Source organism: Sorex fumeus, unplaced genomic scaffold, assembly GCF_029834395.1.
Source record: "Sorex fumeus unplaced genomic scaffold, SorFum_2.1 ptg000044l, whole genome shotgun sequence".
NCBI classification, from domain to species: Eukaryota; Metazoa; Chordata; class Mammalia; order Eulipotyphla; family Soricidae; genus Sorex; species Sorex fumeus.
The window spans coordinates 56,243,905-56,259,223 of record NW_026606101.1 but is presented as its reverse complement, the minus strand read 5'-3'; the positions used below and the strand labels follow the sequence as shown (position 1 = coordinate 56,259,223).

Below are 15,319 nucleotides of genomic sequence, written 5' to 3'. Positions count from 1 at the left end.
AAATTACCGAAAGATGCGTGGAAAGGTGCTCAGTATCACTAGTAATCATAGAAACTTGAGTCAAAGGCATAATGATTTTTCATCTCACACCTGTTCAAACAGCTGCTAGAAACACACACAAATAGCAAGTTTTGCGAGGATGTGGAGAAACAGCACCTGCCGTCCAGTGTTTGCAGGAATGTACATTGATATAACCATGGAGGAGAAGAGTATGGAGGCCTTTCAACCATTAAAAATAAACGCTATCATATGAGCCAATAATTCTACTTCTGGATACTTTCTGAAGTAACCAAAACAATGACTTGGAAAGGTCTATGCACTCTCACTTTCATTTTTGCACTATTTATAACATATGAGATATGGGAATAATCTATGGCCATGAATTGATAAATACTAAGCTATGGCATACACACACACAAACACACACACACACACTCACACACACATAGTGGAATGTTATGCAGTCCTTACAAAGAGTGAGCTCTGATTTTTTTCCCACTCTGGAGAAGACTGCATTCTCTTTTTAATACATTTTCTCTCTATTTTCTTTCTGAGTTCATAGATATGGAAAATAAATTGCTGTAAAAAATAGGGAATGGGGAGTTGAAAAAAAAGATGAAGATGGCAAGCAGTTACAGTTTTCTGCTAAAAAGTCATGAGTATGTAATATAAGAATATTGACTATAGTTAATAATCCTGTATTTTATATTTGAAAATTGAGATGTAATAAGTTATCATCAACAGAAAGTATATGTAGTGACAGATGTTACTAAGCATACTGTGGTGTTCATTTCGCAATACATAGAAATATGGAATCATTATGCTGTGTACCTGATACTAATATAATCTGCAAATTATATCTTAAGCAAATAAAAAATGGAATGACCACTCATTAAATGGATCTTTATAAAAAAAAAAACCACAGGTGAGAAACAAGCAGGTGCAAAAAAGAAATGTTTCACACTACATTATATCAAGAAATTGAAAATTCAAACAACAATCAGATACTACATAAGCCTTTCACGACTGTTAGAATGGTCAAATACAGAACATTGATATCAAAAGATGCTGGTAAACTGGAGAAGCAAAAAGAATTTTCATCCTTTGCTTAGAAAGAATGCCAAATGTTAAGATCATTCCAGAAGACATTTGGTGGTGTTTTTTTTTATTTTTATTTTTTTAAGAAACAACTCAGACTCAGACTACATCCTCTTCCTCTCACTCTTCCAAGGAAAGAGAAGAACAATTGGTGGTTTTTATAAGAACAAAAATCTAAATGTTCACAACATACTGTCCAGAAATTATATTCCTTGTTTGTAATTAACCAAAGGATTGGGGAACAAGTTTACACAGTTACTCATCCTCAAATGTTTATAGCAGCATTATTTGTAATTTCCAAATCTATAAGAAACTAGCACATCCTTTGGGAGGTGAGTGGTAAGTAAACTGTAATAGATTCAGGCTACGGAATACTGTTCAGTGCCAAAAAGAAATGAATTGCCAAGGTACCATGAAGGAATCTTAAGCCAATCTAAAATGATTATATACTGTAGGATTCTTGCTATAAGACATTTAGTAAAAGCAATGTAATGGGAATTTAAAAAATCAGGTTAGAAGGGACTATTGAAGGCTATTTTCTATTCATCAAGGGATATGTACAACAGGAAGAAATCACACTCTTAAATGTATATGCACCTAATGAGGGAACAGCTAAATATTTAAAACAACTGCTAACAGATTTTAAGGAGGACATTGCTAGCAACACAATAATAGTTGGAGACTTCAGCATTGCCTTATCATCTCTGGATAGATCAACAAGAACAAAACTCAGCAAGGAAACATTGGCTTTGAAAGAAGAAATAGAAGAGAAAGGGCTCATAGACTTATACAGGGCTTTCCACCCCAAAAAGACAGAATTTTATTTTTTCAAGTGTGGTAAAAAATTCTCTGGAGGTCAGAGAGACAGTACAAGGGATTAGGATGAATATATTGCACAAAACCTACATAATTATATTCTCTGCACTCCTGGTCTCCACATACAGCTGGTGCAGCCCTAGTGGCCCCCATTAATCCCTAGCACCACAGAATTTGAAGCAGTGCATCCTCTGGTCTTCACATTGAGACACCAGATTGATTGATTGGCTGAGAATTGTTGTTTCCCCTGAGCACTTCTTAGGAGGCTTCTCCCTCCAAAATGCTCTTGTGATACTTCAATGAAGAATATATGTCACCGTATATTTTTCCAAATCCTGATATTGTACAACACTGAGTGGACCATATGGACTTTTGGTGATGATGATGTAACAATGTGGATTCCTCCATTGTAAAGAATGTGCATCACTAGTCAGTGATGATGATGTGGGCGAGTGGGGATGGTAGAGAAGATGCATGTGAGGGGGGAGTAAGGAGATGGAAAATTTCTGTTTTTTCCTCTCAATGTTTCTGTGAGCCTCAAACTACTACAAAATCAATCTTACTCTCTCCTTCACCCTGAAAGCATTCTAAAATAATGTAGTATTTATTTTGCCAATCGTTTTTGGAGTACAGATGGGGATGTATTCATGACTATATTCACACACACACACGCACATTGATACAGCTATTGTTTTTCTAAGAACAAAAATAGAAACATAGCATTTAGTATCATTATATTATATTATCAAATATACATTGTATTATATATTACACATATATTATATTGCCATATATATTACCATATATAACAGACTATATAACCATGGGCTGGAGTGATAGCACAGCGGTAGGGCATTTGCCTTACAAGCAGCCAACATGGCCAAGTTCAATTCCTCCGCCCTCTAGGAGAGCCCAGCAAGCTACCAAGAGTATCTCGCCCGCAAGGCAGAGCCTGGCAAGCTACCTGTGATGAATTCGATATGCCAAACACAGTAACAACAAGTCTCGTGACAGAGACGTTACTGGGCCCGCTCGAGCAAATTGATGAACAATGGGAGGACCATGATATAACCATATCCTATTTGTGGTTAACCTTATTTTTTCATTACTCTGTAGTCATGACCTTGCATGGGACCCAGGTCAGCAAAGTGCCAATCTATGGAAATGTCTGTTTTTTTTTATTTTGCTCTTACTGTCTTGAACCTAAGATTTATATTTTCTCTTCTTCCACATCCAGCCTCAGTCCCAGCCTGACTGAAACCTTTCCTGAACATTAAATTCAGATTTCTGCCATTTACCACAGTTCTGTATTTTCTGCTGTCCTCACACTCTGCCCTCTAGTTCTGTAGAACTATAGCACTGTCCTCCCATTGTTCATCGACTTGCTTAAGCGGGCCCAGTAACGTTTCCATTGTGAGACTTGTTGTTACTGTGTTTGGCATATCGAATATGTCACGGGTAGCTTGCCAGGCTTTGCCGTGCGAACGAGAGACTCTCGGTAGCTTGCTGAGCTCTCTGAGAGGGGTGGAAGAATTGAACCTGGCTCAACCTGGCTGGCTGGGTGCAAGACAAATGCCCTACCACTGTGCTATCGTTCCAGCCCGTAGAACTATAGTACTTGATATTAATAAATAGCATAATTTTTGTTATCTTGTATACTCTATTTCATAGGTGGTCTTGACCTTTTCTGTCTTGTTCTTATTTAATATCCTTAGTACCTAAAACAGACTTGATCAGCAAATGTTTGTGTCCTTCAATGTGTTAAAAATACATCTCTACTTTGAAATAACTGGGATTAAAATCCTATGTTGTTTATGAAGGTTTCATAATTACAAATTAGATGGTATTGCATAGTCCTGCCACTAGTGTTCGGTTAAATATTTTCTCTATATAAAATAGTTTGACAGGGTGCTATCATCCAAAGGTCTTTTGTAACCCTGGTTTTCAATGGATAATGGAAAGCGGTACCAATGACAGCAAAGCAAATGCCATGAAAGTAACCGAAGAGTTGTTGCTACATGAAATGTTCAATAAATGGATTTTCTCCAAGCTTGAGCCTGCTCAGAAGTTCAGATGCACTGTAACTTCTTTCTAGTACCACCTGTTGGCTAAGGTACAGATTAAATATTTAGGTCTCTATTTAATCTGTGTATCTGGTAGGAATATTTCATTTACAATATAGCCTTCAGATTACTGCCACGGGTTAATGCTTAAAAATATAAGTACAGGTGTGATGTCAGCGGAGTTTAGGAAACAGGGAAAGAAGTCTCTGATCCAAACCACCTCTAAGAGGAACACAGACTGCCCAGTGAGGAACACTCGTTAGTAGGTTTGATGTGTTAAATCCCTAAAAGGATCTTACTTTCTTCTTATGTCCTTTCCAAGAAGGGTCTTTGGAATGCAATGTCCTTTGGCTTGCAGCCACAGGGAATTTTTTGCATGAGCTAAAGTGCATGTTTTGAAATAATTTGGGAGTAAATTTCCCCATGCTTGTAAGAGCAAGAGTTTTTATTTCACCATGGAATGTGGCATTTTGTACCAAAAAAAACAAGTGGAAAAACTTTTTATCTGCTTGTTTGACTTTCTTATATTTTCCATTATCCATTGAAAACCAGGGTTACAAATAAAGGGTGTTTGGAGGATCCTCCCAGGAGGGGAGATACATGTTGAAAGTAGACTATGGACTGAACATGATTGCCACTCAATGCCTCTCTTGCAGACCACAACACCCAAAAGGAGAGAGAGAGAGAGAACAAAAGGGAATGCCCTGCCACAGAGGCAGGGTGGGATGGGGGTGATGGACGTGGGAGGAATACTGGGGTCCATGGTGGTGGAAAATGGGCACTGGTTGAGGGATGGTGGAGGGATACTTGATTATTGTATAATCGAAACCCAAGCACAAAAATTCGTAAATCTACAACTGTACCTCATGGTTTTTCACTAATAAAAAAAAAGTTTAAAAAATTAAAAAAAAAAGAAAACCAGGGTTACAAAAGACCTTTTGGTGATAGCACCCTGTCACACTGTTTTATATAGTTAGGTGGAATATAAATAAACTTCCCATTTACAAATGGAAAGAGCAGTATGTATGTTAGAAATTGCAATGACAATATTTTTCTATGTGCTCATTAAACCCTCAGGCTCTCTCAAATCATCAATTTCTCTAGGCAATTTCTAGTGTTATCCTAGCCTGGCTACAATTCTTAACAAAGTTACATCGATTTATTACTTCTGTTCCCTGGTCCACATGTTCCTGTCTGTAACAGAGTCCGCAACATGAGTAATTAGGAGGAGAGCAAAAAAATGTTCACTTCTCACAGTCATCAATCCTCCCATTTCTCTCTTATGACAAGTGTGGTGTACCCATCCTTTTGCTATTTCACAAAACAATGCTCAGACATGCAAAAATGTTGTGATGGGTCTAGGGAAATAGTTCAAAGGGATCGAGCACGTGCATTGCATGTGTGAGACCTCAAGTTTGATTTGGGTCACCACATGATCCTCACTAGCTATTACCAAGTCGGAGCAAACCATTAGACACTTAGCATTAGTAGGGGCTTCCCACTTCTTAAAAACATTTCCAGAATTGTTTACTTCATATTTACGAAAGCCTAAAATAGCAGCCCCAGAGGTTATTTCACTGTTGATTTTTACAGAGTATTTTAAAAGCAGAAAGATCTATTCCACAGTTAATTACCCTTTGTAATCATATTTGAAAGATGAATTCAAATTACAGCAGCTTTCTACAATTTGGGAGAAATATGTGTACTGCCTGCTGATGGCTGCAGAGAGATATCTCTAGAAATAAGCAATTAGAGAGCTGGCTGTTGGCTTTGGGAAAATTATGGTCAGCTAGAACATTTTAATGGGTCACTAGGGAAAGTCAACATCCATCTCCATTTATCATAATGAAAAACAGGCAGAAGCAAAGTTTAAGTAAATGGTTACAACAACAAAATTTGTTTTTATTTCTTGAGGTTCATTAAGGGCAATTTGGTTTGTCCTGACTCTAGCTTCTGTTTGGGCTAGATCATTGATTATACCCTAATGTGCAGAAGAACAAGGTGAACTAGTAGTTCCACATCAAGCTTTTTGAAGAATTGTACACTCACATTGAGGGACGTTTTAATCACTTTTCTCTTTACTATTGCTATTGTAAAATTCACCAATGACATTATTACATAGAGAAAATTCTTAAAAATCTGAGAAGCAAGTTTATGCCCACAAAAGGGGCACCCCCAAAGAGAGGAATACAGTTCTGAGCTTATTAAGAGAGACTTGTTTTTCAAAAATAAGACAGAAATAAACTTCTTTTCATCCTACCATCAAATACTACAACAGCCATGAGATGCTGTTGAAAGTGGGTTAAGTAGTGAGCGACATCTACCTTCCGAAGATATTTTTGAGCAGGATTAAAGCTCCATTTCCAAAAACAGTAGCAGGAAGCTAGTGTCAGAGAGGGCTTGGCTCAAACCTTCTTTTCGGTAACTATTAGTCATTCTCTGATACCTCCAGGGAGAAATCTGAAAACACTGCAGATGTTAAGATGCCTGCCCAGTTATTCATTCAGTCTTACCCTGTCCTAGAGCTGAGAACCAAAACCAACAGTGATGTGCTAATAAACTAGACACACTAATTTCTTTCTGTCTATGGTAGATATAACTGGTTCAAATTCCATCCTCTAATAGTCTCCCCACTGACCCAGCAGGCAGCTGGGTCTTGTCTGTTCTGTTTTTGAAGTGAGACAAGGCACAGATGGCTTGAAGGATCTTGTCAAATTAAACACAGCTACATTTGACTAATACTTTGAGGGGTTCCCTCCCCCCAAAAAAACATCAAGGGCTTTTATATTGAAACAGTCTCCAATCTGAAGTAGTAAGTTGAAACATTCTGTTTCTTCCCTTTTGTGTTTTACTTACACTGAAAGATGGCTTTTATGTAGATAAGAAACCTTTTAGCAAACGTAGCTGATATCATCTGTTTTCTACTAGCTCCTAAAGGTAATCCCATTTGACAGTGTCTATTCACTGTGCAGCCTAATATTGACTTGTAAACATGAGACTAGAACTCTGCTAGAATGTTTGCAAAGAGCAGGAATCTGTTCATCAGTTCAGGACCTTAAGTACTTAAGGAAAGAGTAGAAACAGTTTGGCAAAGGAGAAGGCTTTAAGAAGATGTATTCTTCCTTTCCAATTTACTCCCCAGAGAAAATGTTACTCTTAGAAATGTCACTTTCCATCTTCTCTTTACAAATAACATTTTCGGAGCTATAAATATTTACTTCTCACCATGGTAACATTGTAGACTAACAATGCAAAGATAAGTTCATTTCCCACATTTGCATGAACATTTAACTTAATGAAAGTTAAAGAAAGTGTCTTTAAAACTAGAAATTTCTAAATTTTTTACATTGGGATATAGGAAAGTAATTGCTCAAAGTCTCACTTAGTCTATCTTTTGAATAAATTTAACTTTTTTTTTTTTTTGCTTTTTGGGTCACACCCAGGGATGCTCACGGGTTACTCCTGGCTCATGCACTCAGGAATTGCTCCTGGCGGTGCTCAGGGGACCATATGGGGTGCAGGGAATCGAACCTGTGTCGGTCATGTTGGCTGCGTGCAAGGCAAACGCCCTACCCGCTGTTCTATCACTTCAGCCCCATAAATTTAACTTTTATTTTCCAGTGTATAAAAGAGCCATGAGTTAATGCGAAAAAATAAGTATTTGCAGATCAGAATGTTAGTTTGGAGTCTAAGGCACCTTCTTGCATGTGGCTGACCCTGGTTCTATCCCTGGCATTGAATCTGGTTTCCTTAGCACCACCAGAAATGATCCCTGAGCACAGAGCCAGGAGTAAACCCTGAGCACAGCCAGATGTGTGGCCCCTCCCTCCCAAGTGTTTGCATAAATAGATTTTGAAAGCAACAAAATACAATTTTTTTAAAGAACTAAGAAAAAAAAACATGTGACCTTTTTGTCATTCTAGAAATCTAGCATACTACACAGATAAATGCAAATGAGAATAAAGTCATATTTTATGTAAATTCTTCCATTTATAATAGGTAAACCAAGAATGACAACATAGTAAATTATGTAGTCCTATGTGTCTGGTAAAATTTATTTTAAAAACTTGCATGAGACATAGAGATTTATTTCCTGTAACTAAGTTATAAACATAGTTGGATTCATTGTTGGTGTACTTTCACAAGTTGTGTTAAAAAACATAAATAAATAGTTGATCCATATGAGGTCAGGCAATCTGGAATCTCTCAGCCCATTGATCCCCAGGGTTCAATTCAGCTGATCTGACAAGCTAAGTGTTCCCTTTGTCTCTCACCCCTGGACAGGTATCTCTCTGGAAACTAACAGTTCCTCCCCAAATGAAGACAGAGTTCTTCTGTTCTTGGTAGAGGGTATATACACAGCTGTACTTCCTTACTAAAACCTCCAAACAAGCTCTCAGTCTAAAAAGTGCTAATATCTCCAGAAATAGTGTCATAAGAATGGAGGGCAATTTTTTTCTGCCTCTGTTGTTGTGGTTTAATGCTCTAGAAACTGAATTCACCATATGAAAATATTTAGGAATTCCCTAAAATAAGGTCAAATTGTCATGACATAATCTGGTCTTGAATTTGAGGATTTAGTTATATCTAGTTCAAATAAATCAATTTTTGTTTGAGGATTTAATGTGTCTTTGTTTTGCTTGTTTTGTGGCCACCCCTGGTGGTGTTCAGGACTTACTCCTGGCTCAGAGCCCAGGAATCAGTCCTGAAGGACTTGGGATACCATAGAGGGTGCTGAGCATCAAAGTCAGGTTAGTCAATATGCAAGGCAAACACCTTACCTGCTGTACTATCTCTAAGGCAGTGTAAACACATCTTTAATTTAAGAGTAAATGCTTTTATGATTTTTTCAATGTTTTGTTTTGTTTTTCATATCATGGGGCTCATCTTAAGAGCCTCAGAGGTACTCAAGGGTCACTCCCATCAGTGCTTGGGCAACCATATGGTGGCTGAGATCCAGTTTCTCCTCTGGGCCTATGTTTTTCAAATCTACTTATTGGTTTTGAGGGAAGATTAATTGTGGGCTGGCAGAAGATTGAGATGGATGTGGATACTTTATCAAGTGTTGACATATCTACAAAAGATGTCTAGTATCACTGTTAGTAAAACAAAACAAATCTAAACCCATGATTTCTGTGTTTAGCATAGTGTACAAGCTGTGATCTAATGACTTCCTTTCTCTCCAGTTACTAAGTTTATGCTGGTAAATGAAATTTAAGAATTCTACTGTGGCTTATAAACAGGATTCTTCAGTGTCAACTTACATGCTTGAGGGTTAGTAAGAAACAACATATGGGTTAAAATTCTCTAAGATCTCTAGATTGTGAAATTTAATTAAAGAGCCAAGAAAGAAATGTATAGTGCTTCATCGAAATGTGATGCTTGATATTTGATGAATTTCCAAATCAGGGAGGCAAAAATAAAGAATTTTCTTCTTCTTGAAAATGTTTATAAGAACGGCAACAAAGCAGTTGGTCTTAATGTTTATTCTGGTTGCAATAAATGACTTCAGAAGATATAAAATAATTTTAAATATTATGTTTCTGAAGTGCATTATATTCTTTATATCTCTTTAGATTTCTCTCTTCTTGCATGTATCTTAAAAGCTGTTCTGAATTTTATGCACAATCTATTTTTTTTTATTTATTGGATCAATGTGGGAAAAGTTACAAAGATTTCAGGTTTAGGTCTCAGTCATGCAAATATCAGACACATTTCCCTTTACCAATACTTATTTTTTACCCCGAAGAACCCCAATAAAACTCCACCCCCCACCCCTCCCAGTGCCTGCGAGGCAGATGAATTCTAGTTAACACTTTATCTGCTTTGATTAGATTCATTGTTTCAATAAAAGATGCAGCACTATTATTTAGAGTTTACCCCCCCCCCCCCGCCCCCAATCAGACATGCTGAAAAAGCATTGTGAAGTGATTTGCTTTCTACAGCTGGGTTCAAGAATTAAATGTTGGTTTTGGATTTCCGCTATTTTACTTATTAAACCTGGAAGTATTTCTACTGAAAGTCAGATAATTAAGAGATTGGTTTCTGTGCTCTGGAGTGGTGGCCGTGCCAGAGAGTCGCTCGTGGGGGGCAACTGGTGACCTCGGTAGGGCGTGAAGGACGGACCAGAACGCCCCCCTTCCCATGAGGTTTTAGTCGCCCCCACACCCCCGGCTCATACCTGCTGTCCACAAGGCTCCCATGTGGCCGCCATCTTTCTTTCCAGAGGGAGGAGGGCGGAAGGGAGCAACACCCTTTCCCCTCTGGGCAGACATGACGGCCTGGAATAACGCATAGTCCGTTCACTTTTCTGCTCTAAGCTGCTGGGTTCTGCATTAAGTCCTTGTGCTTCTGGGGCTGTGGCCGTGCCGAAGAGCCGCTCATGGGGGGCAACTGGTGACCTCGGTAGGGCGTGAAGGACGGACTGGAACGCCCCCCTTCCCATGAGGTTTTAGTTGCCCCCACACCCCCAGCTCATACCTGCTATCCACAAGGCTCCCATGCGGCTGCCATCTTTCTTTCCAGAGAGGAGAGGGCGAATGGGGCAACACCCTTTCCCCTCTGGGCAGACATGATGGCCTGGATTAACGCATAGTCCGTTCACTTTTCTGCTCCAAGCTGCTGGGCTCTAAATTAAGTCCTTGTGCTTCTGGGGCTGTGGCTGTGCTCCAACCTTAACTTTGATTTTCAGGGAGAAACGTTGGGTGATTTACTTGCCATTGATCACTTTGTATATACAGAGATGTCGCGCGGCCGCTTACGCAGTTTGGAGGAAAAGTCCTAGTTCCCGCATACTCGAGCTATGCTTGTAGAAGCTTCTGGTCACTGGGGTTCCATCTGGGGGAGGCGGGATGCGGCACCTACCCCATCTGGGACTTCCAGGTGATCTTGACTCTTTTTGGAACCTGGTGTCTTCTCCAGGAGCTGTGGGGCCAGCCCTCCATGTGGCCCTTCTCTGCGGCTGTATGCTGTAAAGATGCACAATCTATTTGAGCATCATATTTCTCTTTTTTCAGAAGAACATGAATATGTATATATTCTGAAAATATATTTGAAAGCATTAGAGCTGTTTACTTTTATGCTATGTGTTTTTACCTTTTGAAACAAGAATTTTTGCTGCAGCAATGACAGGTAGAACTTTTCCACAAAAGTAGAGAAAGGAATGCAGAAAATTTGAAAACAAAATGTAGGGGAACTTGTATAAACTCTTTAGGGGCTGCGGGGGGTGGGGGCGATGGCTCTTCCCCTAGTCACTCAGGTTCTGGGGGGCCCGGGCCACTTCCCCAGCCAGGGCTGGCGGGGCCATGGGGCAAACGGTGGACAAAACGAGGGCCAAGCCAGTTGATTGATCAGATGCCATTTTTTCCATTCTTCCCAGGAGCCTGCCCCAATCTCCCTGAGCCTCCCATTCTAGTCTCACACTGCTCCTCATTCCCTTCTCCTCCTGTCTCTCCCACTCATCTCTCTGTGCTCTATCTAGCAGCTTGGGCTCTCTCTCTCTCCACGTGCTTCCTCCGGTATTCTTCTACATTCTTCTCTCTCTTTCCCCCTTGCTAGCTTCTCCCTGGGGCATCTTGCTGCCCTGAGCTCTCTCCTCTCCAGCCTCTTCTCTCCAAGTCCCCCCGCCCCCATTCTTGGCTGACACTGCACCCAGTCAGGTAGCAAAATCAACATAAGAAAGCTGTTCCTGAGGACCCATCAAGTTCAAGAGGAACACCACCTAAAAGGAACACTACCCAAAGCCCTTCCTGACTGCCCAAGGACAAAATACCTCCTAAGATGCTTTCTCCTTTCCTCAGTCCAATAATTCTATCAACATCTCAATACTAGTTATTTTTGTATGGACACAGTAAGAGATACATTGAGGCTTATAGGGTAACTCTCCTGGGAACATCTTGTCACAGACTCAGACTACAGAGTTCAGGCCAGATTAATCTTTCCTAACTCTAGCAGGGTACAAATCTAGTTATTACTTTTTGGATCATGACAGCATTTGTCCATGACCACACTCTTATAGTTAAGTATTATGGCGCTTTGGCCAGGCCCATCTCAGTTCCAGGGTAGCACATAACTTACTGCTTGCCCTGGTTCCATCCAGTCCCTCGTCGGGACCCTGTTTTGGGGGACACTAGGAAGAAAGGGTCGCTGAGGCTTAGGTGAGAGAACAGATGGCCAGGAGGAAAATATCACTGAGAATCACATAACAAAAGCATACTGTATTCTTATGTCCATACAAAAAGGACATTGATCTGAAAAATCTATGCAAAGGACTTAGGGAGAAGAGAAAAACAATATTTTCAAGTCAACAGAGCACAAAGAAAGAAGTTACAAATAAACACAGAGAAATGTGTGATGGGAGCACTGTGATCGGAGCAACCTAATAAACCAAAACTACCTGAGGCTATGCAGGAAGGACAAAACAGTGTTATTCTATAGGAACTGACTAGTGTGGTCCTGTTTTATTTTGCAAAATAAAATATCTGAATTGCTGCAATAGAATTGCTGCCTGCTACCAAAGCTCAGCCATTTATATAGTAGGCAGAATTGTCATTATACCAGTACATTGCTTAAGGGGTTTGCCTTGTGTGCAGCTGAACCTGGTTCAACCCTATGCACCTCATATGGTCCCCCAAGCACTGCCAAGAATAATTCCTGCACACAGAGCCATGAGTAGTCAGTAAGAACTGTCAGGTGGTCCCAAATTAATAAAAATGAATAAAGGTCACAACAGATGTTGAAAATTTTTTCATGAATTCCTCTTGCACTTAGGGTAATTACAAGTGTTGGATTCAATAAATTCTCAAGTCTCTCGTCAGATCTGCTCTACTTGTAAAACATTTAATACTTTTAAAACACTTTTTACACCACTGCCCTCCCTTTTGACTTTTTTTTTTAAGATCAGGAATGCATTTCTTCCTGCTCTGCTCAGACTATCCCTCAATATTTAAGTCTCAACACAAAATCTCCTTCAGAGAGATTTTCTCTAATTTTTAATGAAATTTTCATGCGGATGGAGTTTAATACCTGATTCCATGCAGTACAATTTTTCCATTTATTTCATCACAGCATTCAGTGCAGTCTGAAATTATATCTATTACTAATATAGCTACTTCAGATCTGTCCCCTTAGGTGGGAATGTAAATTAATTAGAAAACAGCTTTTGTCTGTCTTGGCCATGTAGGTATTCTCATCAAGTATCACACTTTCTAGACAGATTCAGTGCCAAGTAAACATTTGCTGAACAAGTGAATGAGTGAACTGAATAACTTGTGATCGACTTGAATACAGGAGCTGGATAAGTTTTAATGAAACAGGAGATATTAAATTATAAGGCTTACACAGAACTGTTTTGGGGAAAGCTTACATCATGGAAGACAAGAGGAAGTTGGGCTCGAAAGATAACACAGGAACCAAGTTATAAACTTCTTCAATGGTGTGAAGCATAGTTTCTGGAATGATTTTTGTGGCTACTGAGGATTTTTAAAGAGTCAATACGTGCTTTTGGAATACTCTCTTCTTACCAGCTGGAAAATCATTTGTGTGTCAGAAGATTCTCATTTACTCATCGGTCCAAGGACAGAAAGTAACTTCTAAATGTCAGCAAGGTGTTGATTTAGTCAACATCCAAGCCTTTTCCATGCAGCAACACTGCCACGTACAGCTGGCAGCCCTTTACAGCCTGAGATAAAATGACCCAGGGCTTCTAGAGAGTATTTTTTCCAACAGTTTTTCTCATTCCTCAGTGAAACCCTTGCTGCCCTTAAGATTTAGGTTTTATCTTGTGGCCAAATCATTCCTTTTCCTTTAGTTTTTCTTTATTGTGCCATTTGTTTTTCTAACCCATGGCTACCCTCACATTAGAATTATCCTCTTCTATATTTTGTTATATATAAAAATTTTTTAAACTGTGTGTATAAATATATATATACATATATATGTATATTGCTTTTTGGGTCATACCAGGTGATGTACAGGCATTACTCCTGGCTCTGTACTTAGGAATTACTCCTAGCGGTGCTTGGGGGACCATATGGGATGCTGGGAATCGAACTCCGGTCAGCCGCGTGCAAGGCAAACACCCTACCTGCTGTGATATCGCTCCAGCCCCCAGTTTAAATTTTTTAACTATGGTTAGAATTTTGTTTGCTTCAGTGGAATAATATATAAGATCCTTTCATACCTGAAGCTTACAAGATTTTGTAAGAATAATCTCCATCAAATTATTCGTTAGTATATGTAGCACATGTGTTCATTTAACTTTTTTTTCTACCACTTCGGATGGATGAATCTAATTTTCAGAATGGACTACAAAGAGAAAAAAATATGTCCAGTTAAAATAGTGTTTTTTTTTACAGACTCTGGCAACCAATTTTATTTTTCTCAACTAGTTCATAATAATTTAAAAGCCACAGTCAGTCCATGATACGTTTTATGGTTAAAACTTAAGTCATGGAATTTTTTTCTTATTGAGGAAGATGGAATTATACTTAATACTAAATTTTAAATGGAGGAGGCACTAAGCAAAAGCAAAGTGGTCAAATTTATGAAAAGGAAGCAGTTTATCAACAACAGCTAATAATTTTTCAAGAATTACAGAATCACATACACTAGTAGCATTAATTTTACAAATTCTCCATGAGACTCACACCCTTAAGTGTTGTTATTAAGCTTGTATCATTAGAGTACATTATAGTTTATGAAGTACAATTGGATATAATATACCTTTTGTTGCATATATAAAGTATTAACTTGTTAGAGAGTGTTTTCCCCTTTCCTTAGTCATATCATAGGCATCATTTAATTATAAAGTAATGGAAAACAAAAGATAAGTAAGTTAGATGGTCCCTATCATTAGAGAACTCCAAAATACATGAATATTATCAGGTAGGTATGGTTTAAGTAACAGCACTTATATGCATGAAACGGAACAAAGCATGTCTCCTCAACAAATGGCAGAAACTTGGGAAACAAACTGCTTTTCATGTCATGGTACACTGTCAAAAATAAATTTGCTTAATTATGTGATAGCACAGCGGTAGGGTGTTTGCCTTGCGCGTGGCCGGCCTGGCCGTGCCAGGTTTGATTCCTCCATCCCTCTCAGAGAGCCTGGCAAGCTATCGAGAGTATCTCTCCCGCTCATCAGCAAAGCCTGGCAAGCTACCCATGACGTATTTGATACACCAAACACAGTAACAACAAGTCTCACAATGGAGATGTTATTGAGCCCGCTCGAGCAATCAATGAACAACGGGAGGACAGTGCTACAGTGCTACAACAATTTTACACCACTCTGTGATTTTATATTGACATGTCTGATAGCGAAGCGTTTTCATCTGTTTTTT

The 15,319-nt window shown here is 39.1% G+C and overlaps 1 protein-coding gene across 1 annotated transcript in view; it reads left to right on the top strand.

Annotated features, from left to right (window-relative positions):
* The window catches only part of P3H2 (prolyl 3-hydroxylase 2), a 194,945-nt gene that overhangs the window by 118,116 nt on the left and 61,510 nt on the right, over positions 1-15,319 (top strand). The gene's annotated exons all lie outside the window — the stretch shown is intronic.